The following is a 27,857-nucleotide window of genomic DNA, read 5'->3' as shown; positions in this document are numbered from 1 at the left end:
TTCCTGACCTTCCATATGTTTTCCAAATGAGTAATAGAACACCTTAGGAAGAGGTATGTCCAGATTACAATGGTAAGTAAGTTTCATTTCTCATTTCAAATTTGATTAATTGAGAGAGGATGCTCAAACCACTGTGGAGAGGGTCCATAAAGTGAGTAGACGGTCTGGACAGTGTGCCAAGAATGAAGAAGAGTGTTTGCTGTGAACACAACCCAGGGCCACATAGGTGAGGCAGGTGGCAGCCTGTGGACCCGAGTTTTGCCATCTCTGGTCTGGGTGGGTTATGGTAGCTCATGTGCAAGGAGATGGCTCCTGAGTCTAAAATTAAAACCACACAGAATTTACTTATTGAAAGAGACAGCAAGATAGTCTACAACATAATTTTATTTGACAGTTCTCAATCTAAGGACAGTGGATTTTTCTTTTCTCTTTTTTTTTTTTTTTTTTTTGCAGTTTTTTATATTGTGCTAAAATACACAATATAAAATTTATTGTTTTAACCATTTTTACATAGGTCGTTCTGTGGTTTTAAGTGTGTTCATATTGTGAGTGCATCCATTTACCAAACTCTTTTTATCTTGCAAAACTGAAACTTTATACCTATTAAACAAACTCAGAACTTTTTTTACAATTTAATTTTTTAAAGAGTAGTCCTAAGTTCACTGTGGAAAATTATGAAAGAGATGGGAATACCAGACCACCTGACCCACCTCTTGAGAAACCTATATGCAGTCAGAAGCAACAGTTGGAACTGTACATGGACCAACACTTTGGTTCCAAATAGGAAAAGGAGTACATCAAAGCTGTATATAGTCACCCTGCTTATTTAACTTATATGCATAGTACATGATGAGAAATGCTGGGCTGGAGGAAGCACAAGCTGGAATCAAGATTGCTGGGAAAAATATCAATAACCTCTGATATGCAGATGACACCACCCTTATGGCAGAAAGTGAAGAGGAACTAAAAAGCCTCTTGATGAAAGTGAAAGAGGAGAGTGAAAAAGTTGGCTTAAAGCTCAGCATTTGGAAAACTAAGATCATAGCATCTGGTCCCATCACTTCATGGGAAATAGATGGGGAAACAGTGGAAACAGTGTCAGACTTTATTTTTTTGGACTCCAAAATGACTGCAGATGGTGACTGCAGCCATGAAATTAAAAGACGCTTACTCCTTTGAAGGAAAGTTATGACCAACCTAGATAGCATATTAAAAAGCAGAGACATTACTTTGACAACAAAGGTCCGTCTGGTCAAGCCTGTGGTTTTTCCAGTGGTCATGTATGGATGTGAGAGTTGGACTGGGAAGAAAGCTGAGTGCCGAAAAATTGATGCTTTTGAAGTGTGGTGTTGGAGAAGACTCTTGAAAGAGTCCCTTGGACTGCACGGAGATCCAACCAGTCCATCCTAAAGGAGATAAGTCCTGGGTGTTCATTGGAAGGACTGATGCTGAAGCTGAAACTCCAATACTTTGGCCACCTGATGCAAAGAGTTGACTCATTGGAAAAGACCCTGATGCTGGGAGGGATTGAGGGCAGGAGGAGAAGGGGACAACAGAGGATGGGACGGCTGGATGGCATCACCAACTCGATGGACATGGGTTTGAGTAAACTCTGGGAGTTTGTGATGGACAGGGAGGCCTGGTGTGCTGCAATTCATGGGGTCGCAAAGAGTCAGACACGACTGAGCGACTGAACTGAACTGAAGTTCACAGCAGAATTTTAAGAGAAAGCTACAGAGATTTCCTACATGCCCCCTAGTACACACATAGCCTACCCAACTGTTGACATCCACCACCAGAGTGATACATTTGTTACAATTGAAGAACCTATATTAACAATCATAATGGCTCAAAGTCCACAGTTTTTTCTTTCAATTATTTCTTGGCCATGCCATGTGGCAAGTGGGATCTTAGTTTCCCCACCAGAGACTGAATCCATGCCCCCAGCACTGGAAGGTGAATTCTCAACCAGTGGACTGCTGGGGAAGTCTTCACTGTTTTTACCTTAGGGTTCATTATTTGTTTTGTACATTCCATGGACTTGGACAAATGTATAGTGACATGTACAGGTACATGCTTATGTTATCTTATGGAGAATTTTCACTGCCGTAAAAATCCCCTGTGTTCCACCTATTCAACTCTCCCCCCACACCCAGTCTCTGGAAACTGCTGATTTTATTACTGTCTCCATAGTTTTGCCTTTTCCAGAATGTCATATAGTTGGAATCATACCTATAGTCTTTTCTGATATTTTTCACTTAGTAATATTCATTTAAGTTTATTCCATGTCTTTCATGGCTTGCTAGTTCATTTCTTTTTCATTTTGAATAAAAATTCATTGTATGAATGGACCACAGTTTGCTTATCCATTCATCTACTAAAATACATCTTGGCTACTTCCCAGTTTGGGCAATTATGAATACAGCTGCTATAAGCACCCAAGTGCAGGTTTTTGTGTGGACATAAGTTTACAATTCCTTTGGGCTAATAACACGGAGTGTGATTGCTGGATTGTATGACAAAAGTATGTCTAAGTATTATAAGGTACCACCAAACTGTCTTCCAAAGTTATTGAACCATTCTGTATTTCCACCATTAAGTGAAAGTGAAAGTCACTCAGTCATGTCCAACTCTTTGCAACCCCATGGACTGTCCATGGAATTCTCCAGGCCAGAATACTGGAGTAGGTAGCCTTTCCTGTCTCCAGGGGATCTTTCCAACCCAGAGATCGAACCCAGGTCTCCCGCATTGCAGGTGGATTCTTTATCAGCTGAGCCACAACGGAAGCCCAAGAACACTGGGGTGGGTAGCCTATCCTGTCTCCAGGGGATCTTCCCAACCCAGGAATCAAACCAGGGTCTCCCGCATTGAAGGTGGTTTCTTTACCAACTGAGCTGTCAGGGAAAACACCAAGAATGAAATAATTAATTTCTGTTGCTTCATATGGTCATCAGCATTTGATGTTGTCAGTGTTCTAGATTTTGGCAATTCTATTTCTCTGGTGGCTCAGAGGTTAAAGCATCCAGGGGGTCACAGAGAAGGACACAACTGAAGTGACTAAGCAGCAGCAAGAAAGAGAAAGTGGTTGACTTTTCTATATTAACTTGCTTCCCACAACCTTGCTATAATCATGCATCAGTTCTAGGATGTTTTTTGATTCTTTACATAAATGGCTATGTCATTTGCAAACAAAGACCGTTTTATTTCTTCCTCATTAATCTGTGTACTTTTTATTTTGGGGAAATACTTTTGCATTAGCTAGACCGGTAGAATGTCAAACAGGGGTGGTAAGAGAGGACATGCTTGTCTTATGCCTAATCTTAGTGGGAAAGCTTTAAATTTCTCACCATTTACTATGATGTTAGTTGTAGGTTTTTCGTTGATAGTCGTTATCAAGTGTTTTTTAATATGCCAAGGTGTCATTTTTTCATTTTTGTTTGTATTTATCCTGCATGTTCTCTGAGTTTCCTGGATCTGTGATTTTGTGTCTGATATTCCGTCTGAGCGACCAGGGAAGCCCATTAATTACTTTGGAGAAATTATGAGTCATTATTTTTTCAAACATTTTTTTTTGTTCCTTTCTCTTTTTTCTCCTAGCATTCCCATTATGTGTATGTTATACCTTTTGTAATTGTCCCAACAGTCCTTAAATATTCTGTCTTTTTTTTCTTCCAGTCTTTGCTCTCTTTGATTTTCAATTTTAGTGGTTTCTATTGATGTATCCTCAAACTCAAAATTCTTTCTTCAGCCATATGTCCAATCTGCTAATAAGCCCACCAAAGTCATTCTCTATTTCTGTTAGTGTTTTTTATCTTTAGCAATTTTTTGTTCTTTCTTAGAATTTACATCTTCCTGCTTACACTGCCCATCTGTTCTTGCATGCTGTTTTCATGATCTATTAGAGCTCTTTAGTGTATTAATTATGAGTGTTTAAGATTCTTGGTCTGATAATTCCAGCACCTCTGCCATGTCTGGTTCTGATTCTTGTTCTGTCTCTTTAAATGATGTTTTTGCCTTTTGGTATGCCTTGTAATTTTGAAAAAATAAAAAATTGTTTAAGGTATAAGCCTGATGTTTTGATATACATAGTGAAATGATTACTATCATCAGGTTAACATATCCATCTCCTCATGTATTAATAGTTATACTTTTGGGGTAATTCTCCTCAGGTATTAATAGTTATATTTTTGGGGTAATTTTTTTTTATATGTAGACATTATTTATCAGGCTAAGGAACTACAGTAAACAGGTCTTTAGTAATATGATGGTAAGGGGTATGAAAATAGCAAGTATTGTGTAGTCTGACATTCAGATATGTCTCAGTGTTTAAGTGAGCCTCTGCTTCTGAGATGGCTGAATGGCATCATCGATTCAATGGACATGAACTTGGGCAAACTCCAGGGGATGGTGAGGGACAGGGAAGCCTGGCGTGCTGCAGTCCATGGGGTCATGAAGAGTCAGAGATGACTTAGCAACCCAACAGCAACAACAACAAATGCTTCTGGGTTGTAAACTTCACAGGTGTTTTTCAGTTTTTTCCTGTTCCCTTTAGTTGGGACAGGATGACTAGAGTAGATTGGAGTTGAATATTTCCTTTCTGTCATGTGGAAGGCTAGAGCAGTTTAGAGTTGGATATTTCCCTTCCCCAAGGTCAGTTAGGCTCTGATCATACCTAGCAGGGTAGGCCCTGGTTTACTGGACCTTACTGAGGGTAAGTCTAATTAGGAAGAACAGAGTGACAAATGTCAAAATGATTCCTTTTTGCCTTCTCCATAATGGAAGCACAGGAGGATGTTTCTCTGATACTTACTGTGGGAATTAGGTTGAGCTCCTGGATGTAAATCTCACAGTATTGTAGGAGTTCTGGTGGCTCAGATGGTAAAGAAACTGTCGGCAGTGCAGGGGACTCAGGTTTGATCTCTTGGTTGGGAAGATCCCCTGGAGAAAGGAATGGCAACCCACTTCAGTATGCTTACCTGGAAAAGCCCACGGACAGAGGAGCCCAGCGGGCTATAGTCCATGAGGTTGCAAAGAGTCCGAGATGAATGAGTGACCAACGATTTCACACTTTTCTGTAATTGGATTCCCCTAGAGTTAACTCAGAGTTGTCCACCTGAGCCTCCAGCAATTCATCAATCAGTTTAGGTTTTTCTACCTTAGCACTGGGTCCCCCAGTGGCTTCCACCCGCGAGCCTCTGCTCCGTTAAGCTGCTGCTTCCTATATTCACCATCTGTCCCTTCAGTCTTAGAATCAGTGGTTTGCTCCGTGTTCTTCCTTCTCTTTTGGATCCAAGAAGAGTTGTTGATTTTTCAGTCTGTTCAGCATTTTATGTGTTAGGATGGAGTGGTGACTTTCAAGCTCCTTTTATGCAGAGCCAGAAACCAGAAGCCCCTTTTGTACCTATTTGAGATATTTCTTTTTTTAGTTAAAATTTTTAATAATCAAATTACTCATGTTAGATTTAGAATACACACAAAAGTAAGAAAGAGGAATAATATCATTGTTTAATGACAAAGTTGTGTCTGACTCTTTGCCATCCCATGGACTGTAGCCTACCAGGCTCCTCTGTCTATGGGATTTTCTAGGCAAGAATACTGCCATGGGTTGCCATTTCTTTCTCCAGGGGATCTTCCTAACCCAGAGATCGAACGCACATCTCCTACATAGACAAGCAGATTCTTTACCACTGAGCCACCAGGGAAGCCACATAATATCTTTAGAATGGTACAATTAATGTCTCTGCGAATGCCTCTCCACTTGGATACTGAATCTCTTAGTTTTTCTCTGGTTTATCAACTTCTGTTCCCAGAAAAGGACTGAGACCCACTCATTCATACAGATTGAAAAACTTACTAAGATACTGCTTCCAAAGTCATTTATTTTTCAGGAAAAAGATTCCTTATTTACCTTAAGTCAAAGGAGTAAAGATCTAACTGTGGATTTTAGGCATCAGGTAGTCAACATTCATCACTGAGCATATATCATATGACATAAGATATACTTGGACACCTACCATGTGTTGAGTTGTATTCCAAGCAATGGAGATATACAGTGAACACAATAGATACAAACTCCTTCCATCATGGGACTGAATTCTAGTTTGGAGAGTGATGTTAGACAAGAAGAAACTGGTAAGTATATGCCTATAAGGGGTATGTAATAAGTGCTTTGAAGAAAAATAAAGGACGTGGGGTGGACAGGGAGTGGTGGGATGGGAGCTCTGCTTTTGTCTGCATGGTCAGGAAAGGACTTTCTAGATGACATCAGAAGTGCACATATGTCAGGGGAAAGAGGATAAGAATGCAATTTGAGGGCAGGGAAACTGAAATAACTTTATTTTAGTTATCCTGCCTAGGTCTAATCCAGAACTGACTATCTGCTTAGACCCCTGAATTTTTTTGAATCTACATTTCAGACTGGTTTGAGAAACACTTTATAAAACATTGTTACATTGCTGCAAAACCCCAGATAAGCTGTAGACATATAATCAATGAAAGCTGGAATGACTTTGACTTAGATTTCCTAATATGTCCTGGGAGAAGCTGAATCACAGGCAGTTGAAAACTCCTCCTTCTCCCAAACAATGTGCAAGTTACCAATTAAAAAATGGTGAGACAGGATCCAGCAATGTCCCCACAATTTCCCAATGGGTTCCAGGAAGGCTAAAACTTGATCTGAACGGGCTCTCTTGCTCCCCACAGATTTCACATTTTCCAGTGCTCAGTTCATAATTGGAAACAACCAGGACCCCGTACAGAAAGGCCATTTCCTCTTTAATGCCCTTGAGGTTTAACAGATTGTTGTGTTCGGAGCCTTTGGAATGAAGCCATGTTTAAAACCATGAGCTCATGCTTTCCATAGATGAGACTTTGTGTCAGATAGACTGTCACCTTATTAAAAAGCAATCAGTCACCAGCTCCAGGCATGAGTTTATTTCAAAGAAAACTATATTATTAAAGCATAATTGTGATATACAGGAAAACAAATGACTGAAATTATTAAGCTTAAAATGTTGGATATATATGTGTGTGTGTGTATTACTTGCAGCTCCATATATATAGTTTTGTTTGCCTTTCACGATATTCATAGGAAGAAGGCAGGGCAGGTATTATCATTTTCACTTTTCACTTGCAAAACTTGAGATCCAAGAGATTGCATGACTGCTTAAGGTCATAAACCAGGGTAACACCACATCTCCTAATTGCTAGACCAGCTTCCTGTGTCATTCTTTTTCACCTCTGCCATTCCCCCTCAGAGTCCTAGATCATATATGTTAAGATTTCTAGAAAGACAACAAAGTATCTGAATGCTGTCTCTAATTTTTCTTCCTAGTAGAGAAACTGTGTTTTCAATCTTAACAAGCTTGACATTTTCTTTGTGCTGATTTGCAAAAACTCTGGGGACTGAGATATTCTTGTCACTGTTATTGATTTAAGGTGAATAAAATGGCCTCATTCTAGCTTCTTATAAACACTTCAGTCTGGATCAAGCAACTAAAATTTCCAGGGAGCAAAGTAAGCCCTTTTCAACAATCTCAGGGTTAAGTACTCGCTTCCATCAGAGTTTAGGTAACCTTTTATTTGGAGCTGGCATGCTAATTCTAGCTGGCAGCCTCTCCTTTGGCACTTGATGTATGTAACTATGGGGCTTCCCAGGTGGCACTAGGGGTAAAGAACCCGCTTGCCAATGCAGGAGATGTAAGAGATGTGGGTTTGATCCCTGAGTCAGGAAGATCCCCTAGAGAAGGAAATGGGAACCTACTCCAGTATTCTTGCCTAGAGAACCCCATGAACAGAGGAGCCTTGTGCACTGCAGTCCATGTGGCCACAGAGTCAGACATGACTGAAGTGACTTTGCACATAGGTATGTACCTGTATTGTATTAGTTTCTTGTTGCTTCTTTAATGAATTATCATAGGCTGTGTGTTCTAAAGCAACACGCATTTCCTACCTTTTAGTTCTGGAGGTCAGTAGTTTGAAATGGTTCTCGGTGTCAAGGCATCAACCGGATTGCATTCCTTCCAGAGACTTGAGGATAAGTCAGGTCCTTGCTTTTTGCAATTTCTACAGGTAATTTGCATTCGTGGCTCATGGCTCCATTTCTCTATCTTCAAAGTCAGCAGCATGGGGCCGGTCTTTTTCACACTACCAGCTCTCTGTCTACCTCCCTCTTCTGCTTAAAATAATCCTTTGGATGACATCAGTTCCACCTGGATAATCCAGGCTAATTTTCCAAATGCAAGGTCAGATGATGAGCAATGTTAATTCCATCTGCAGTCTTAATCTTTGCTGTGTAATCTACATATTCACAGTTACTGGGAGTTAGGATGTGGATATCTTTTGGGGGCGTGATTTTGCCTACCACACATATATTGTTTTATTTTCTTATTGTCTTCTTTCAAACAGTATGCATTTTATATAGTATATAACTTGGGTAGTTTTTTATTGCACTACTAAATGTTCCTGAACATGGAAATAAGTGGCATTCTATTTTCTCATGAGGAGCATTTAAATCAAATGAATTACAACTAAAACCCACAATATGTTATAAAATGAAAAGCACAGACATTTAAAAAATCTTTTAAATTAGTCAGAATAATAATCATAAACCTGTAAGGGAAGTATGATTGTATCCTGCCCAGTAATTGCATTTTCCTTTTTCAATGTCCTGATAATTATAAAGCAGGCAATGTACAATTCTCCTGCATCAATTAAATATGATTGAAAACTAGTACCTTGGCAAGTGAAACACTCAGAAAATACTTAGTAAGAATTTCCCTTTCTTCATGGATCAGAAGGACTTTTAAAATGATGATTTTTGATCACCCAAAGCCTCCAACAGCTTACTGGTGTTATTTCCTTGTGGCTGACAGTTGTCTTCAAAAGCTCCCTTCCAGCTTTAGAGAATGGCTTTTCAAAAATTAGCTACACTTCTCCTTATTGTTTTGCAAGGTAAACAAATGAAACGGAGAGGAAGTGAAGGTGGGCGAGAGGCCTGGAGCCACATTACTGGGCAAGACAAGCCGCTCCGAAGAACACGTGGGGACAGCCTGTATGTCTCATTTCACACACCGCTCTTGGATATTGACCAGCACAGGCGTGCGTGGTCACCTCCGCAGGACGTTTTCTCACAGCTATTAAATGTTTTTAAACGTAATTGGTACCTGATAAACCCTGTTGCTTTATCTACTGACTTAAGGACATTTCTAAGCCTGTATTCTTTTTTTTTTTTTAAGCCTGTATTCTTTTTTTTTTTTTTTATTAGTTGAAGGCCAATTACTTCACAACATTTCAGTGGGTTTTGTCATACATTGACACGAATCAGCCATAGAGTTATACGTATTCCCCATCCCGATCCCCGCTCCCACCTCCCTCTCCACCCGACTCCTCTGGGTCCTCCCAGTGCACCAGGCCCGAGCACTCGTCTCATGCATCTCACCTGGGCTAGGGATCTGTTTCACCATAGATAATATACATGCTGTTCTTTTGAAACATCCCACCCTCACCTTCTCCCACAGAGTTCAAAAGTCTGTTCTGTACATCTGTGTCTCTTTTTATGTTTTGCATATAGGGTTATCATTACCATCTTTCTAAATTCCATATATATGTGTTAGTATGCTGTAATGTTCTTTATCTTTCTGGCTTACTTCACTCTGTATAATGGGCTCCAATTTCATCCATCTTAAGCCTGTATTCTTAACTGCCTTTTAGTGAATTTATTTCAGGTATTTCCCCACTTCCTAGATTTGAGAGCAGTACACGTTTTGCTCTTTCTCTCTCATCTTCTTTCCGTCCTTCCCACTCTTTCTTTTCCCTCTTTTTCTCTAATTCTTTTTCCCTTTTCTTCTTTTCTGGTGTGTTTGTCTTTTCCCTCTTCCCTGTCTTCTTCTCCGTGCACATGCACGTTCTCCAGCCCTACCCGCTCTTTCCTGCTCTCAGTCACCTCACCTGTGGATTGTAATTAGCAATGGAATTGGACAAACTGATGACTGATATCAGGAACAGAATGTATTTTAAAAGCACTTCAATTAAAATCTTGCTTCCATATTAAATATCCCCAAGCATCATACTCTGTGTATAAGTTAGGGTGAGGGTGAGGGTGGTTTTAAGCACTCAAGATGCATCAGATTTTTTCCTTAGCTAAAATGTATGTTACCACTCAACCCATTTACAGAGTATAATAAAACATTTTATACTTTCTATCTGGTTTTTGAAGTATCACGTGTGAATATAGAGATTAGAAAAATTCAGAAAGGCCCAATGAGGAAAATAAAACTTAAGTGTAATTGAATTGTATGAAGGAAAACACTAGCAAATGTTTTGAAGGTCACTTTATTTTACCATACATGAAATAACATATCCAATGTGGCAAACTCAGAGCTTTCAGCAAAAATATAAAAGACAAAAACATTATCCAACTAGTCAGGAATGACTGTGATTGACATTAAAAGATATATTTCTTTCCTGTATTTTATCTATATTTCTACATAACTGAAAGCGTGGTGAATGTACAATTTTGTATTCTTTCATTTAATCTCATATAATGAATATTTTTGGTATTATTAAAAACCTAACACATTATTTGCTACATAATGTCCCATTCTATATATGCTATACAGTTTACTTCCCAGTCCTCTGTTACTCATCATTTAGGTTGTGTCCTATTATTCATCATTATACATAATGGAGTAATAGATATCTTTGTGCACATACTGTTTTCCTTATTTAAATGAATTATTGAGAAAATGAAGCTCTTCTTCTTCTTCTTTTTTGTTTAATCACACCATGTGACTCCCTGACCAGGAGTTGCACCCATACCCTTTGCATTGGAAACATAAAATCTTAACCACTGGTCTTCCAGAGAAGTCCTGAACCAGTCATTTAGGAAGTACTTTTATAAGTGACAGTCGTGGTGGTTTAGTTGCTAAGTCATGTCTGACTCTTTCAATGCTATGGACTGTAGCCTGCCAGGCTCCTCTGTCCATGGGATTTCCCAGGCAAGAATACTGGAATGGAATGCCATTTCCTTCTCCAGAGGATTGGAATTTGGGATCAAAAGTGTGCACCTCTGAGCCTCTCAATCTATAATTTCCTAAAATGCAGAGTCTGTCCTTTCTTTCTTCCTCTGAAGTGAGAGTGTCTGCCTGTTATAGGATGGGACCATATTGACAGAAGAATTGCCCAACTTTACAGAGGAAACATTTTAATTTCTCTTCCTAGATTTTGATTAGGATTCACCTTCCATCAATTATAACACAAATTGTCTGTGATTTTTAAAAGGATATTCTTTTTTTTTTTAATGGATATTCTTTATTTTAGAGCAGTTTTAGATTTGCAGAAAACTTGCCAAGTTAGTACCTATAGTTCTTGTATACCCGGCCCCAGTTTTTCTTATTAACATCTAACGGTATTATGGCATATCTGTCACAACTAAGGAACCAACATAGGTACATTTCTATTAACGAAACAGCACACTTTTTGTGGAGCTCACTAGTGGCCCGTAACATCAGCCTTCTGTTCTAAGACCCCACCCAGGACCCCACATTACATTTTAGTCATCATATCGCCAAAGTCTTCTGTGGACTCTGACAGTCTCCTCGGCTTAGCCTGGCTTTGAGGACCTTGGCAATTTGAGGGATATTTTGTTGGTTTCCCTAACACTTTTCTCATGGTTAGACTGGGTTTTGGAGAAGGCAATGGCACCCCGCTCCAGTAATCTTGCCTGGAAACTCCCATGGACAGAGGAGCCTGGTAGGCTGCAGTCCACGTAGTTGCGAAGAGTTGGACATGACTGAGCGACTTCACTTTCACTTTTCACTTTCATGCATTGGAGAAGGAAATGGCAACCCACTCCAGTGTTCTTGCCTGGAGAATCCCAGGGATGGAGAAACCTGGAGGGCTGCCGTCTATGGGGTCACACAGAGTTGGACACGATTGAAGCGACTTAGCAGCAGCAGCAGCAGACTGGGTTTTGGGGAAGGCCACAACAGAGATAAAGTGCCCTTCTTGTGACCTCGTATCAAGGGCATATGCTGTCATATAACTAATCACTGATGATGCTTTCCTTCATTGCCTGGGTGGAGTAGCACTGATTCCCCATGATTCCCCACTGTAAAGTTCCTGTTTTTTCTTCCCTTTCAGTCCCTCTCTAGGAAACCAAGTCACCAAACACAGGCTACACTAAGGGTAGGGTTAGGATAGGGGGAGTTCAGTGCTGCTTCCTGGAGTGAAGAATATTCACCTACATTTCCTGTAATTCTTCTTTACAGGGAAAGAACTTTGTACTTTTAATTTTATTAAATAAGTGTGTTACATAGAGATAGCCACTGGTCAAGTTTAAAAATAATTGTTTTGTTTATAAGAGAAATATATATCAAATGTATATATCTGTTTTATATATATACATACACATAACATATTATGTACATGTATATTATATCAAATGTAGTCACTTTGAGAGATATAGAAAAAGTATAGAAGAGAAAATAACCCTTATCTTGGTGTTTTTGCTGTGATCAGAAATTCTTGATTATACCTTTGTACTCTGCTTACAATTACTATCATTAGTAATTGGTAGGTCATAAATTGTCAGACAGACTGACGTTTGTTTCAGGTCAGTTCATCTCCAAGAATATCACCCTCATCAAGGCTAAGGTTACTGCAAGGTCACAAATGATGAGTAAACTTTAGTTATCACTTAGGTGCTTCAGAAAGTTCTATAGAATTCAGCACATGTTTTCCAGAATTAAGTAAATTGTTTGTGCTGCATAGATTTTGATAAGAATGCCATGTTATTTCAGTGTAAAATTATTCTATTTAGTGTATAATTATTCTTTTGATAGGGATTTTTAGAATGTTTTATGCCACTTATCATTTCTGTATTATGAATTATTTGAGATATAAATAGTTTCAAATGGCAAATTGAAAGAAAAGTAGACTTATTTTCCTGAGTTAAAAAAAGGGTGAATTTCAGTGTTATAATCTCTTTGATGTTGGTGTGAAGGTTTAGTTCATTGTTTATTTAAATCTGTTAGAAGTATGTCTTATTAATCTAATTACTTTTATTTTGAATATTTCTGGAACCATCAAAAAATGACAGGTGGAACAATAGGTTTCCTTTCCTTCCTAATAATAACGGAGAATAAGAGAGGAGCTATTTTAGGATATGATTTAGACAAAATTTTGGAATTTAGACAAAATTCCAGAGGATGGAAAGTGGAACAAGTAATAACCAATATTTCATGCCAAGTGAGCCTGACCCCAGACTGTACATACAGGTGGGATATAGACAAGAAGAAAGTTGATTTGACCACAAAGCATTTTGGGACTTAGAAGTGCTGGGTATATGGAGGGCAGGGAGGATGAAGGCATGGGGCTGAAAATAGAATGGTTGTCTGCTTCTAAGCAGAATTACTTCAGGCAGATGTCTGTCCCCTAAGCCGTGGGCTAGACTTTGCTTCTCTGCATGAATTAAGTGGTTCCCCCCAAAATGACCGTTACATTCTGGCATTTAGGAAAGCCTCCAGCCACACAGATTAGGCACCTATCAGACCCCTCACTTAAACAGTCAAAAGTCCTCCATACATACACAGAGCACTTCACCAACTTTTCAGCGCTCCCTCATAAATGTGGACGGATAAATAAGGAGGTCAAGACATTTTAGGAAAGCTTCCAATAAGAAAGCAATAGAGCAGTGTAAATAGGAAAAATTAAGTTTGGAGAAATCAGATGCAGGAAACATGAAGGAATGCAACAAACCAATAGGCAAGCCATGAAACCCATAAAGAGAGTCCTTAGAAGTATTCTAGAGTTGATTGTGCCCATAAAACAAGAAGATGATACTGTGAAAAAGGAACAGCTAGAGGCCAAGAATGAGAAAAAAAAATTGATGCAGTTTATAAGAAATCAATGGAAATGTTGGAAGATAAAGTCAAGATCATCTCCCACAAAACTGATAAAGAAGAGTAAGAGTTAGAAAAGATGGGAGAAAAAAATAAGGAAAATGGAGGAGCAATCCAAAAGGTCCAACATCCAAGAGTATTTTTCATAACTGAAGAGCTGAAAAATGCAGTAACCAGAGTGAGACAGACCACTGAGTGTCCCGTACAATGGATGAGAGAAGATTCACTCAAAGGCATATAAATTTGATAGTTTTTAAATAGCATAGATCAAGAGATGACCATAAACCTTTTGGGGAGAGAAGAAGGGGACACTCAGGACTGATGTTTAGGAAAACTTCTGACTTTTAAAAATGGGTGCCAGAAGAAATATAAAAATGTGAGAACCAAAAAATCAGTGGCTCTAACTTGGAGGTATGATCAAGGGAAGTCCCTGCATAGCATCCATAGCCCAGAGCGGAACTGTGAACCTCTAGGTAGGAGCAGACCCTTGAGAGTCCCCTGGATAGCAAGGAGATTGAACCAGTCCATCCTAAAGGAAACCAGTCCTGAATATTCATTGGAAGGACTGATGCTGAAGCTGAACCTCCAATACTTTGGCCACCTGATTTGAAGAACTGACTCATTTGATAAGACCCTGATTCTGTGAAAGATTGAAGGCGGGAGGAGAAGGGGATAACAGAGAATGAGATGGTTGGATGGCATCATCGACTCAATGAACATGGGTCTGAGTAAACTCTGGGAGTTGGTGATGGACAGGGAGGCCTGGTGTGCTGCAGTCCATGGGGTAGCAAAGAGTCGGACACGACTGAACGACTGAACTGAACTGAGGCAGGAGCCGAGAGATGGAGAGCTCCAGGGGATATCTCCAAGAAAAAGCAGGAGTCCATAGAACTGTGCCTTATACACTGGGGATTTAAAAATAATGGATTGTTATAACAGGAAGGCAGCACAATAAGAAAAGTAAAACAAGTAGGAATTCCAAGGAAAACAAATGGCTCTACCTAAAGGAATCACTAGTACCCTGTGTGGCTTGGAGACCAACCTAATAGAGTAGATACTGGTCAGGATGGTCAGTAACTTGTGTCAGTGTCTATTGGCTAAGTTTCAGGTTTGCCTTTACGTTGTTTTAGAAATGGAACTACAGTTATCTATGTGGCTTCCCTGGGCTCAGTGGTAAAGAACCACCTGCAGTGCAGGAGTCACGGGTTTAGTTCCTGGATCGGGGAGATCCCCTGAAGAAGGAAATAGCAACCCATTCCAGTATTCTTACCTGGAAAATCCCATGGACAGAGGGGCCTGATGGGCCATATAGTTCATGGGTCACAAAAAAATCAGACACGACTTAGCAATCAAATAGCAGTCATCTCTATTGGTTTGACAGAAGTAATGATATTGAGAAAATGACATGGGTGTTGTGTAAGGAAGCCAGTTCTCATCTATTACAGCAGGCACAATACTTTAGATATTACCTAAAATTGATTTTTAAAAATAACAGCATGTTATTGAGAAAACATAGAGATAACTTACAGAAGAATAAGGTTAAAAAGTCAAGAATCTCCAGTTTTTTAAGGAATCTCCACACTGTTTTCCATAGTGGCTGTACTAGTTTGCATTCCCACCAACAGTGTAAGAGGGTTCCCTTTCTCCACACCCTCTCCAGCATTTATTGCTTGTAGACTTTTGGATGGTAGCCATCCTGACTGGCGTGTAATGGCACCTCATTGTGGTTTTGATTTGCATTTCTCTGATAATGAGTGATGTGGAGCATCTTTTCATGTGTTTGTTAGCCATCTGTATGTCTTCTTTGGAGAAATGTCTGTTTAGTTCTTTGGCCCATTTTTTGATTGGGTCATTTATTTTTCTGGAATTGAGCTTCATGAGTTACTTGTATATTTTTGAGATTAATCCTTTGTCTGTTTCCTCATTTGCTATTATTTTCTCCCAATCTGAGGGCTGTCTTTTCACCTTACTTATAGTTTCCTTTGTTGTGCAAAAGCTTTTAATTTTCATTAGGTCCCATTTGTTTATTTTTGCTTTTATTTCCAATATTCTGGGAGGTGGGTCATAGAAGATCTTGCTGAGATTTATGTCGGAGAGTGTTTTGCCTATGTTCTCCTCTAGGAGTTTTATAGTTTCTGGTCTTACATTTAGATCTTTAATCCATTTTGAGTTTATTTTTGTGTATGGTGTTAGAAAGTGTTCTAGTTTCATTCTTTTACAAGTGGTTGACCAGTTTTCCCAGCACCACTTGTTGAAGAGATTGTCTTTTTTCCATTGTATATCCTTGCCTCCTTTGTCAAAGATAAGGTGTCCATAGGTTCGTGGATTTATCTCTGGGCTTTCTATTCTGTTCCATTGATCTATATTTCTGTCTTTGTGCCAGTACCATACTGTCTTGATGACTGTGGCTTTGTAGTAGAGTCTGAAGTCAGGCAGGTTGATTCCTCCAGTTCCATTCTTCTTTCTCAAGATTACTTTGGCTATTCGAGGTTTTTTGTATTTCCATACAAATTGTGAAATTATTTGTTCTAGTTCTGTGAAATAGAACTACCATATGACCCAGCAATACCACTTCTGGGCATACACACTGAGGAATCCAGATCTGAAAGAGACACGTGCACCCCAAAGTTCATCGCAGCACTGTTTATAATAGCCAGGACATGGAAGCAACCTAGATGCCCATCAGCAGATGAATGGATAAGGAAGCTGTGGTACATATACACTATGGAATATTACGCAGCCATTAAAAGGAATTCATTTGAATCAGTTCTAATGAGATGGATGAAACTGGAGCCCATTATCCAGAGTGAAGTAAGCCAGAAAGATAAAGAACATTACAGCATACTAACACATATATATGGAATTTAGAAAGATGGTAACGATGGCCCTATATGCAGGGCAGAAGAAGAGACGCAGAAGTATAGAACAGACTTTTGAACTCTGTGGGAGAAGGTGAGGGTGGGATGTTTCGAAAGAACAGCATGTATATTATCTGTGGTGAAACAGACCACCAGCCCAGGTGGGAGGCATGAGTCAAGTGCTCGGGCCTGGTGGGCTGGGAAGACCCAGAGGAATCGGGTGGAGAGGGAGGTGGGATGGGGGACCGGGATGGGGAATACGTGTAACTCTATGGCTGATTCATATCAATGTATGACAAAACCCACTGAAAAAGAAAAAATAAAAATAAAAAAAAAATAAAATGATGTGGTTAGATCAGATAACAAAAGAAATAAATTAATTAAAAGTCAAGAATCATTACCTTTGGGGATTGGGAGAGTTGGAACAAAATATTATTGTTTTTCATAACAGGCTTTAAAAATATTCAGCTTTAAAAAAATACTCAGTTTTTTAAACTTGTGTGATTGATGTGCATGACTATTTTTTTAAATTTATTATGAAACAAACAAAATGCATTGTATTAAACTCAACTAGTTCTAGATTACAAACAAAGAAATAAAGAAACAATTGAATAGCTTTTGGGGGGAACAATATGGGAAATTTGAACATGGAATGAAATTAGAATTATGTACAATGATTGCTAATTCTTAGGTGAGGTAATGGACCTGTGGTTATGTAGGAAGAGTACCTGCTTCTTAGGACAGGCTTGCTCATGTATTTAAAGCTGAATTGCCATCCTGTCTGCAAGTTACTTTTCAAATAGTAGAGCCTATATATTTCAAAAGTGGCAGAATATTAGTATTTTTAATCCAAGTGTAACTGTATGGATGTTTATTTTACTGTTCTTTAAGGTTTTTGTACTTTTGAAATTCCTCTAAGTAAAATGTTGAAGGGCTTTCCTGATAGCTCAGTTGGTAAAGAATCTGCCTGCAATGCAGCAGGAAAAAAAAAACCAAACCACTCACTGTACTCTTAGACCTACTTTACCCCTGCAGTAACGTCGAGGCATTGCCTGCACATTTTGCAGAGAAATTGAACTGTTTTTACAGAGGGCTAGTTTTGGTGTGGTCTGTTCATATCCCAAACAGCACTGCCATAAACTATTTACTGGCCCTCTGCACCTCAATGCTGAAATAAGGGTCTGAATGTCAGGGAAATAGAACTCTAATTAAGGAGATGTCTAGTCAACTCAGGACCATGTTTAAGAAAAAAAATTTACTGAACTTCAGGGAGTACTGAGACACTCTGTCCTCAGTGTTGTTACTGTGTTCCCCTAATTCGGAAGCCTATTTCCTGACCCTTCATTTAACTCCCTGGAGAAAATAGATAATTTCTTTAAGCCCTAGTAAAATAAGTAAGTCCTTATTAGACCACATTTTTTGCCTCACCAGTTTCTTCCCTGAAGAATTTGATTATTGTGAAGGAAGAAAATATATATACTTTTCCCACTATTTCATTTCTTCAAAGTTGATGGCATTGAAGTGCTAGGATCTCAATGTCCAATTCTGGTGTGATTTTTAGAGAGATATTGACAAGCTGTAGTACTATTTCAAGGAGCTCAACCGGGTTGCTGAAGGATTAGCACAATAAGGAATGAAAAACTGTTGAAGGAAGTGCAAATATTTAGGCTGAAAAGAGAAGTCTTAGTGGCACATGATAAATATTATCCAATATACTTAAGTATGTTTTAGGTATTTTGTTGTTGTTCAGTCACTAAGTCATGTCCAATTCTTTGAGATCTCATGGACTGCAGCACGCCAGGCTTCCCTATCCTTCACTATCTCCCAGAGTTTGCTCAAACTCATGTCCACTGAGTCGGTGATGTCATCCAACTTTCTCATCCTCTGTCACCCCCTTCTCCTCCTACCCTCAATCTTTCCCAGCATCAGAGTCTTTTTGAATGAGTCAGCTCTTAGCATCAGGTGGCCAAAGTATTGGAGCTTCAGCATCAGTCCTTCCAGTGAATATACAGGGTTGACTTCTTCAGGATTGACTGAAGGTCAATTGACTTTGACTGGTTTGGTCTCCTTGTAATCAAACGACACTCAAGAGTCCCTTGTTTCACACCACAGTTCAAAAGCATCAGTTCCTTGGTGCTCAGCCTTCTTTATGGTTCAACTCTCACATCTGTACATGACTACTGGAAAAACCATAGCTTTGATGATATGGACCTTTGCTGGCAAAAGTGATGTCTCTGCCTTTTAATATGCTATCTAGATTTGTCATAGCTTTTCTTCCAAGGTGCAAGCATCTTTTATGTATAATGATATTAGACATATTCTAGTATAGCTCCACAAGGCAGCACTAAGATGATGAATGGAAGTTATGGCACACACACCATAAAGGAAAGAGATTTTTAATAATTAGTTTAGCAATAGTGGATGCCTTGAGAAATAACTTTTCTCATTAAAAGAACATTTATAGCATGGATGAGTGGAGGTGAGGAAGCAATTCCAGTATTACTGAAAAATTGACTCTTGAAGTATCTTAAGATTCTCTGATTTTACAAGAAGCTGCTATTTTTTAATTAATGTCACATGCAAGCCATTGTAATAGGTGCTTCCTCGCAACAATTCATTTATTCTTTTCTTTTTTTTTTTAATTTTATTTTATTAGTTGGAGGCCAATTACTTCACAATATTTCAGTGGATTTTGTCATACATTGTCACGAATCAGCCATAGAGTTACACGTATTCCCCATCCCGATCCCCCCTCCCACCTCCCTCTCCACCCGACTCCTCTGGGTCCTCCCAGTGCACCAGGCCCGAGCACTTGACTCATGCATCTCACCTGGGCTAGTGATCTGTTTCACCATAGATAATATACATGCTGTTCTTTTGAAACATCCCACCCTCACCTTCTCCCACCGAGTTCAAAAGTCTGTTCTGTACTTCTGTGTCTCTTTTTCTGTTTTGCATAGAGGGTTATCATTACCATCTTTCTAAATTCCATATATATGTGTTAGTATGCTGTAATGTTCTTTATCTTTCTGGCTTACTTCACTCTGTATAATGGGCTCCAGTTTCGTCCATCTCATTAGAACTGATTCAAATGAATTCTTTTTAACGGCTGAGTAATATTCCATGGTGTATATGTACCACAGCTTCCTTATCCATTCATCTGCTGATGGGCATCTAGGTTGCTTCCATGTCCTGGCTATTATAAACAGTGCTGCGATGAACATTGGGGTGCACGTGTCTCTTTCAGATCTGGATTCCTCAGTGTGTATGCCCAGAAGTGGGATTGCTGGGTCATATGGCAGTTCTATTTCCAGTTTTTTAAGAAATCTCCACACTGTTTTCCATAGTGGCTGTACTAGTTTGCATTCCCACCAACAGTGTAAGAGGGTTCCCTTTTCTCCACACCCTCTCCAGCATTTAACAATTCATTTATTCTTAACAACTTTAGCAATTGGGCATTCTCCATTTCTCATAAGAATGACCTGGGACTCATTGGTCAGCCACTTTGACCAAGGTCACATAGGAAGCAAGCATAGAACCAGAATAAGAACTCAGATTCAGATTTAGCAATAAAATCCAAGTTCTCCCCACCATATCCATTTTTGGATTTGCAAGTTGTGATCCATTACATGAATGTGAAATCAGCTTAGTGTTTTAGAACCAGGATTTAAATTGATTAAAACAAAATGGAATGTATCAGAATGCCACCTACATAGGAAAATAGGGAAGCATTGCTTCCTGAAATGGTTGGTTATATACTGGGGTCACAGTGTGAAGGGTCTTTTTAGCTGCAAGTCAAGATGAACATCTTAACCTCATGGATCCTTAACCTTCTTGACTTCCCTTTCCTAGACTCCTTCAGTGGGGTTCACTTTGGTGACCTAGTCCCATGACCAGTCTCCCATGTATGAGTTTCCTGAGGCTGCCCTCACAAATCACTACAAATGCAGTGGCTTAAAACAACAAGTTCTGGAGGTCATGACTAATGAGTGTCCTTGGGGTCACATTCCTTCTGGATGCTTCAGGGGAATCTGTTTTTTTACCTTTTCAGTTTCTAGAGGCTACCTCTGTTCCTTGGCTTGCGGCCCCTTCCTCACCTCATTACAACTTCTGCTTTTGTCATTACCTCCCCCACTACTCATTCTGATCTTTCAGCCTCCCTCTTATAGGACTTTCCTGATTACTGTGGGTCAATAGTCTCCCTCTCTCAAGATCCTTAACTTAATTCCATCTGCAAAGTCCCACACACCACATAAAGTAACCTACTCACAGGTGCCAGGGGTTAGGCTGTGGATGTCTTTTGGGGGCTAGATTCATTCTACCACACCACACTTACACTATAAACTCTAAATGCTTAAACTTTAATACTACTCTTTCTGATCACGACCTCTTCTGCGTTTGCCCCGTTTGTCATTTCCTTTGACTTGCTTTTCAGTGGCTCACAGTCTCAGCTGAGACTTCAACTAGGATCCATCAAAGGCTGGTGGCTTCCCCCATTCTTCAGAGCAGTTTTATAGACACCTTTCCTGCTTGCCTCAAGCAGATGATTTTACCCTCTACCTAAAGAGGAAAAGAGGTGCCTCGTATGTATCATTTACTGACTGTCTTTTCTTCTTGTACCATCTGTGATGGAGAATACAGCATTTCTAGTCACAAAAAGTATTAGAGAACAGTGTTTGTTTTATTGAAGATTTCACAGGTGGAAGAGACACAGGAGTTTACCTTGTACATTTCTTACGATGCTAGCAAAAATCCCTGTTTTTGTTTTGCATGTCTTTCTCATTGACCACTGGCTGATACATCTTCTCCTGTGGGCTTTTTTTTTTCCTTTCCAGCCTCTGCTTCTCCAGGTACCACTTTGTCTACATCTGGATTATTTCTGGGACTCCCAACTTGTCCCTTCTATGTTAAACACAGTTGTTTAAGACTTCCTCAGTTGCTATTCCCCTTCCTCTACCACTTAAATGTTGTCTTCAAGGATGTGAAAGTCTATTCTACTTTCATAGTAGAACTCTATTCTTTTTTTCTAAAAGAAAAAAAAAAAAGATTTTTTTCTTTTGCCCTTGGTTGAAAAGTACTAAAGTTACCCAGACCCATTCTCCTTACAGGGTAGTAGGAGATTACAGATAACTAAAATAGGTTTGTCCCACTAGAGTTATGACTTTAGTGTGGCATATAAAGTGGAGACAATGAATGTGGACTTATTCTTTCACGAAGAGCCCGTGGAAAGGCAAATCTTGCTTTAATTCCACTTTAGAATATAATGAGGATATAAATATTTCCTCATGCTCACATTCACGTCTCTAGCATCTCACACGAGACCTGCTCTTTATTTTTTTCCCTTTCTCTGCTGTGGCACTTAGTGAAGTCCATGTGCTATGAAATTCTCATGGTTTGCCAGCTCGCATCACCAAGCCACCAGAGCAGGCATCCCCCTTTGGCCCCGAGCCAGTGGTAAACATCCCTAGAATGCTCTGTTTCAGCTCAGAATCACTTTGGTGACCATAGCAACAGTCTTGACAGGCTCTGTGCTCTTTCCATGGGTGGGAGCTCTCCCTGATTGGGGATTATTGCCCATCAGGGATTGTCACAGTGAGAGAAGCAGGACCAGGTCCGTGTTCTCCCCAGCCTAGGGAGGGCTTTGCATCCTTAGGGTAGTTTCTGATGAGAATGACGGCCTGCTGGGGCATCATGAAAAAAATAGTGCTGTATCTCGGCCGAGTCTGTCTTAATGGCTTTCTGCTCCCCGTGGGAGACGATGCTTTCACTTGTTCTCCCTAATAACATGTTTCCTGGGCGCCCAAGGTGTTAGCTGTTTGTGTTTTTTTTTCTTTTTCCCTCTTCCTTTTGGTTGGACTTATTTTCTAGAGTTGACAGACATGGATTACTGCTTAGAGAGACCAAAAAAAAAAAAAGCAAAGACATAGAGAAATTTTGAGAAATAAAAATTTTTCTGATAGAAGATTTTTGGGAGAAAGAGAAGTCAGAAATGACCTTAGGTGTCTGATGGGGTAGAAAGACCATTTTGTGAAACTGTCAATTAGGAGGCTCCCAGCCTGTCCCTGAATACAGCGTGACAGAGAAGTTCTAATGAGTTTTTGGTTGCTACAGGTTCTTAGATGATCTTTCTGATTCCGATGGCTTATCTGGGAACACATGGTTTGAGATGTGATAAAAATTCCCTTTTCAAGTTTTGAGAATAGTAGGTTTGGTAGGGTTCATCAGGATTTGTGTCAGGCCAGCTTATTTCAGATTGCATATTCTGTGAAATGATTTCACATTTATTTCACATTTCAAATCCAAAACATTTATTCACTTATTTCCTAGAATGATTTAAACTTTTTTTTTTTTTTATCTTTGAAGTGTCCTGATCTGCCAAAATGTTATGGGCTTCCCCTGCAAACCTCAGATTCAGGGAATATTCTTCATAAACTGCAATCAACAATCATTATTGCTGAAACTTCTTTTGATTGAGATGAACTAGTGTTTGATTAGAGTCATTACGAATATTTCATTATATTCATAGTGTTATGCCTGTTTGTTGATGGGAGAAGTTAAAAAGCAATCAAGCACCACCTAAGGGGAAAGTGTAGTGTTTTCCAAGGTATAGTACACGGATTATCTGTCAACAACCCCAAGGTGCTTGCAAAAGTGCAGATTCCTGAGTATCACGTTAAACTTACTAACTAGGACTTCCCTGGTCGTCCAGTGGCTAAGACTCCACACTCCCAGTGCAGGGGGTTTGGGTTTGGTTCCTGGTTAGGGAACTAGATCCCACATACCACAACTAAAAAAAAAAAAAATTAAAATTAAAATAAATAAATAAATAAACTTACTAACTAGAATACCTGGACAAGGCTTCCCAGTGTATGTGTTTTTAATACGCTTTCCATGTGGTTCTTTTGCACAGTAGAATTAGAAATAAGTGGATCATCTGATGCCTCATTCTCTTTGGTGGTTACATTTTAAATTTCTAAAAATCCACTTTATTGGGCTGAGTGGCTGTCCTACCTATCTGTCTATCTTGCATAAGAAAAATAGTGAGTGAATCTGTGGAGAGAGCTCTTGGGAACTATAACACTGAATAAATGCACTCAGTTCCAAGTACTGTCAAGTAAGAAATGAAGAAAATTAGTTACTAGGCAACTTTTCTGCCCTTATGTAAGCAGAAGATTTTCTTCTGAAACTCAAAACTGAGACAACCATAAAATAACCATGTTAACCATGCCTGCCAGATAACAGACTCAATGTACCTGAATCTGAGCAAATTCTTGGAGACAGTGAAAGACAGGGAAGCCTTCATGCTGCTGTCCATGGGGTCACAAAGAGTTGGATATGACTTAACAACTGAACGACAAGATAAGGAAATGATTGACTGAATCACAGGGAAGAGTCCAAGCACATCACTTTGAAGGAATCCATGAAGACAGCAAGGCCTTATAAGAATTACCTTATTCTGTTCCATCAAAATTCCTCAGCAAAGAATATGTTGTCATCCCCATTTTAGAGATGAGGAGACCGAGGCTCAGAGAGACTAAATTACTTGTGTAAAGCTACCTTGCTTAATCGTGTTGGAGTTGAGAGTTGAATTCAGCCCCGTCCCCAGACTTTTCTGCTAGTGGAACACAAATTCTGCTGTAGATTATTCTGTTTCCTGTAGGAGAAGGGAGAAGGTCGAATCTGACTCCCACTGTTGACCTAGAGGCTTTATTAGGTATGTACTATGTGCTGACACTCACATTAAGTTTCTTGAAGATTTCAGCCTTGGTTCATTTGAAGAAATCCCAGTTTGGAAATTGGGCTTAATTATTCCTAAGACATGCCCTGAAAGCCAACCTCCCAGGCTGAGAGGTGTGTGAAGTTTGAGAAGTCTTCCACCATCGCTTCCAGCTCTAAGACTATCAAACAGCAAGAAAGAGAAATCTATCAATTCTGTCTCCTCTCAAATTTTTCCAGGCAGCTCAATTTACATCCAGGCGCCACTCATTCTCCCCTAATTAATGTAATTATTATGAAGAACTGGCTCAGACAATTATGGAGGCTGAGAAATTGCACAATCTGTCACCTACAAGCTGGAGAACCAGGACGTCATGGAGTAATTTGGTCCGTGACTGAAGGCCTGACAACCAGGATAGCTGATGGTGTCAACTCCAGTCTGAGGGCCAGAGATGATCTGACTCTGAAGAAACTGAGTGATACCCACCCACATTGGGGGCAACAGTCTACTGAGTCCACTGATTTACATGCTAATGACATCTGAAAACACCCTCACAGACAGACCCAAGAAATAATGTGTAACCTGGGCACCTTGTAGTCTGTTACAGTGACACATAAACCATCACGTCAGGCATCTGGGATGAATTTTCCTTAGACTATCATAATAACTAATAACTCACATTTATTAGATACATGCTGTGTGCTGACACTTCTCCAAGCACTTTATACTAACTCATTTAATACACATGACACCTTTTAATAAGCTAATTAGCAAGTTACTACCACTATTTATATTTTTCACATGAGAAAACTGAAGCCGAGAGAACTTGCAGCTAAGAGATGAAGCAAAAGACTGAACATGAGAATAACTGCTTTCAGTCACTCCTTTATATTCATGTTCACTGCAGATGATGCTATGATAAAATGAGCTACTGTACATTTATGACTACCTACCATGTGCAAGCCTTATGCTAGGCATTTTATATAGAACATCTGTGATAGTTACAACCATGCTAATTAAGATAGATTTTAACCCATTTTACAGATGAAAAAACTGAGGCTGTACGTATTAGCTAGTTTGACCGTGTGTGCTGTGCATGCTAAGTTGCTTCAGTCATGTCGGACTCTGTGTGACCCTGTGGACTGTAGCCCACCAGGCTTCTCTGTCCATGGGATTCTCCAGGCAAGAATACTGGAGTGGGTTGCCATGCCCTTCTCCAGGGGATCTTCCTGCATCTGTTATGTCTCCTGCATTGGCAGGCAGGTTCTTTACCACTAGTACCATGTGGGAAGCCCAATTTGACCGTAGCTTGTGCTTTCAATTAAACCGTCATAACTTTTTTTTTTTTCTTTCTTTTTTTTTTTTTTTTTAAATTTTTATTTTTCAGTGGGTTTTGTCATACATTGATATGAATCAGCCATAGAGTTACACGAATTCCCCATCCCGGTCTCCCATCCCACCTCCCTCTCCACCCGATTCCTCTGGATCTTCCCAGCCCAACAGGCCCGAGCACTTGACTCATGCCTCCCACCTGGGCTGGTGGTCTGTTTCACCACAGATAATATACACGCTGTTCTTTCGAAACATCCCACCCTCCCCTTCTCCCACAGAGTTCAAAAGTCTGTTCTGTACTTCTGCGTCTCTTCTTCTGCCCTGCATATAGGGCCATCGTTACCATCTTTCTAAATTCCGTATATATGTGTTAGTATACTGCAATGTTCTTTATATTTCTGTCTCACCTCACTCTGTATAATGGGCTCCAGTTTCATCCATCTCATTAGAACTGATTCAAATGAATTCTTTTTAACGGCTGAGTAATATTCCATGGTGTATATGTACCACAGCTTCCTTATCCATTCATCTGCTGATGGGCATCTAGGTTGCTTCCACGTCCTGGCTATTATAAACAGTGCTGCGATGAACATTGGGGTGCACGTGTCTCTTTCAGATCTGGATTCCTCAGTGTGTATGCCCAGAAGTGGTATTGCTGGGTCATATGGCAGTTCTATTTCCAGTTTTTTAAGAAATCTCCACACTGTTTTCCATAATGGCTGTACTAGTTTGCATTCCCACCAACAGTGTAAGAGGGTTCCCTTTTCTCCACACCCTCTCCAGCATTTATTGCTTGTAGACTTTTGGATAGCAGCCATCCTGACTGGCGTGTAATGGTACCTCATTGTGGTTTTGATTTGCATTTCTCTGATAATGAGTGATGTTGAACATCTTTTCATGTGTTTGTTAGCCATCTGTATGTCTTCTTTGGAGAAATGTCTGTTTAGTTCTTTGGCCCATTTTTTGATTGGGTCATTTATTTTTCTGGAATTGAGCTTCAGGAGTTGCTTGTATATTTTTGAGATTAATCCTTTGTCTGTTTCTTCATTTGCTATTATTTTCTCCCAATCTGAGGGCTGTCTTTTCACCTTACTTATAGTTTCCTTTGTTGTGCAAAAGCTTTTAAGTTTCATTAGGTCCCATTTGTTTAGTTTTGCTTTTATTTCCAATATTCTGGGAGGTGGGTCATAGAAGATCTTGCTGTGATTTATGTCAGAGAGTGTTTTGCCTATGTTCTCCTCTAGGAGTTTTATAGTTTCTGGTCTTACATTTAGATCTTTAATCTATTTTGAGTTTATTTTTGTGTATGGTGTTAGAAAGTGTTCTAGTTTCATTCTTTTACAAGTGGTTGACCAACTTTTTGATCATATATATTTTTTTAACCCATCTCGTCAATTTTTCAATGACAGGATATTTTTTTCTACTACTTAGCCTCTGAACTGACAGCCAATGATTGGTATATGATCTTGTGTATATTACGATTTGGACAGTTTCCTCTTATGAGCATCAGAGAGGTATGAGGACATGTAGGTTGATATTCTAGGGCTCTCATGGGAACAGCTCCTTCTAGAAGTAGAGCTGGGCTTTTGATGCTGTCTGATCACAACCCCAGTCCCAGGCTTTTCCTGGTACCTTCTTGTCCCTTCTGATCTGGCCTCGGGATGGTGGCAGCTCCTTCACACAGCCCTTGTCCTGCCAAATTGTTCTGATGATTCATTTTAATCTTGGTAAGTGTTGTATTTTTTATACTTGGTCGCCTCTTTCAATTCTCTGAAGTCTGTATGCATTATACTGGTATTTCTAAGCCAGCTCCTGATTGACTTGATTACAGAAAACAAACTGTGATCAGTGAAATGTCACATATTTGCAGCTTGTTTTTAAAACAAGTCTTCAGATTTGCCCTTGATTCCAGCACCTGTCACTGTGTGATGTAAATGTGTATGGATCCCTTTCCTTCACTAGTCAGCCACGCTCTAGATATATGCTGTTCAGAATCCCGTGGACAGAGGAGCCTGGCAGGCTACAGTTCATACTATCATGGAGTTGGCC

General features: G+C 39.6%; 1 protein-coding gene across 1 annotated transcript in view; it reads left to right on the top strand.

Annotated features, from left to right (window-relative positions):
* The window catches only part of ADAMTS12 (ADAM metallopeptidase with thrombospondin type 1 motif 12), a 377,986-nt gene that overhangs the window by 101,459 nt on the left and 248,670 nt on the right, over positions 1-27,857 (top strand). The gene's annotated exons all lie outside the window — the stretch shown is intronic.

The sequence above is a fragment of the Muntiacus reevesi genome, chromosome 14 (assembly GCF_963930625.1).
Source record: "Muntiacus reevesi chromosome 14, mMunRee1.1, whole genome shotgun sequence".
Taxonomy (NCBI): domain Eukaryota; kingdom Metazoa; phylum Chordata; class Mammalia; order Artiodactyla; family Cervidae; genus Muntiacus; species Muntiacus reevesi.
This window is presented reverse-complemented; position numbering and strand designations above follow the sequence as displayed.